Source organism: Porites lutea, chromosome 7 (genome assembly GCF_958299795.1).
Source record: "Porites lutea chromosome 7, jaPorLute2.1, whole genome shotgun sequence".
Lineage (NCBI taxonomy): Eukaryota > Metazoa > Cnidaria > Anthozoa > Scleractinia > Poritidae > Porites > Porites lutea.
In genome coordinates, this window is record NC_133207.1 from 22464318 (window position 1) to 22466817 (window position 2500).

Consider the following 2500-nt stretch of genomic DNA (forward strand, 5'->3'; position numbering starts at 1 on the left):
AGAAGCTGCCACACAATCGCAGCTTAAGAAGCTGAAAACCGAATCGAAAGCGTCAAATTCCTTTACTTTCAAGGGCAACAAAGTACAGTACGAACTTAACATCTCTTTGCACGACTTAGTGGACGGTGCCATTAAGAACGTCTCAAAAGGGAACCTTTCAGCAGCGATTTCCGAACTTGAATCGGTAAAGACACTTATTACAAAACGAAACAAGCTTATTCGCTTTGCGGATAAGAGTCCTGCGGCCTGGACAGCCGTTGAAGAGTACGAATCAGATGAGTTGGCGGAGGATTCTGAGGATGAAAAGAGGCTTCGTTCAGCAGAAAGACGGGCATTGGCCAAGATCCGCGAGAAGAAGCGTAGGAATTCGTCTGTCCGACCTAGCTATACAAGTACCCGTCAGCCATCGAGTGAAGCTTCTTCTGTTCGTTCTCCCAATACTCTTCCTGTTAATCAGCAGCTTTTTCGTGGGCAGTCCTTTCGCGAGCGTCGACCTCAACCTTCGGACAAGTGCTTCAGTTGCGGACAGAGAGGTCATTGGGCAAATTCAACTTCCTGCCCCAGCCGCCTTAGAGGAACCGTTGCAGTCCCTTCAAGTAGCAAGGCCGCAAACTGACGACAAACGCAATGTTGCATTACAGAGATTAGGGAAAGATGAGTATAATTTACTGAATTTGGTTACATGTTTAAATGACTTTGACCCAGTGGAACTTGTCGAGAACTCTGTTGATGCGTCTGATTTATCTAGTGATGTAATAAGTCCCGAATATCAGGAGGGAGTTCCTATCGTTAAAGCTAAAGGTAGTCTTAAGCGCAATATAGCTTTTTGGGAGCATATAGGTGCTTCTCGTTTCATTCGCGATACCATTGTATATGGGTATAAGATCCCCTTTATTTACACTCCACCCGCAGCTAGCTTTGGCAATAATCGATCTGCCATTCAGCATAGTGAATTTGTGGAACAAGCTATTTCTGATCTTCTTATAGCAGGCTCAGTGGTTGAATGTGGGTGTGCCCCTACTGTGGTTAACCCCCTATCCGTTTCCATTCAGGCTAATGGTAAGAAAAGGCTCATATTAGACTTACGTTATCCGAATCAATTTGTTAAGAAATCCAAGATTAAATTCGAGGACGCGAAAACCATGCTTTATTCCTTTATCGATTGTTCGCAGAATTGGCTATTTTCCTTTGATATCAAATCTGGTTATCATCATATTGACATTTTTCCCCCAGACCAAGAGTTTTTAGGCTTTTCCTGGTCTAAGGATGGGGTTATTCGATTTTATAAATTTACTGTTTTGCCATTCGGTATTTCTACCGGGCCGTATATTTTCACAAAAGTTCTGAGGCCCTTAATACGTTATTGGCGTCTCCAGGCAATTAGAATTGTTGTTTATTTGGATGATGGCCTAGGCGTATGTCCTACATTTCCTGACTGTTATTCCCAGTCTATGGCCGTGAAATCAGATTTGTCCCAAGCGGGCTTTGTAGCTAATAGTGTTAAAAGCATATGGGTTCCAGTTCAGTCTCTCAGATGGTTGGGCTATCAATGGGATTTAAAGCTTAATTTGTTATCTATTCCTGTGGAAAAAATCAACAGGCTACTAGCGAGTATTGACATTGTGCTCCTTCAAAGTAGATTACCAGCCAGGCAATTGGCCTCTGTCACCGGAAGTATTATTTCCAATATGCTTGTTTTTGGCAATGTGTGCAAGCTGATGACCAAAAGCCTACACAGGGCTCTCGATCGCAGGCATGGGTGGGATTCCTGTGTTGAATTAGACCCATGCGCTCGCAAAGAGTTAGAGTTTTGGAAGAATAACGTTTCTAACCTGAATTCTAGGTCGTTTCTCAATACTGTTCGTAAGCCATCTCGCATTGTCTATTCAGATGCCAGTGCTACTGGCTGTGCTGCCTTTATTGCAATTGATGATACGCCTGTCTCGCATATTAACTGGGATTCATTACAGATGAGCCAGAGCTCTACCTGGAGAGAACTTCACTGCGTCAGTTTTGCTCTGAAAAGTTTTGCACACCTTCTCTCAGGCTGCGATGTTAAGTGGTTTACTGACAACCAAGCAGTTCCTTCGATTGTTCATTCTGGTAGTATGAAGGAGCATTTGCATATCTTGGCGCTCGACATATTTCAGACCGCCAAAGATAATAAGGTTGACATTGAGGTTGCGTGGATACCTCGTACTCAGAATGAGAGAGCAGATTATTTGAGTAAGATTGTTGATTATGATGACTGGACAGTCAAAGATTGCTATTTTCATGCTGTTACCTCTGTTTGGGGCCCCTGCTCAGTAGACTGTTTTGCTAGCTACAAAAATCGCAAGGTTCCCAGGTTCTATTCCAAATACTTTAATCCAGATTCCTTGGGTGTCGATTCGCTCGCCTTTAGTTGGGTCGGCGAAACATGTTGGCTTGTGCCACCTATTTCGCTAGTTAAGAAGGTCGTCCTTCATGTTTGTTTGTGTCATTGTCGGGGAATTTTGGT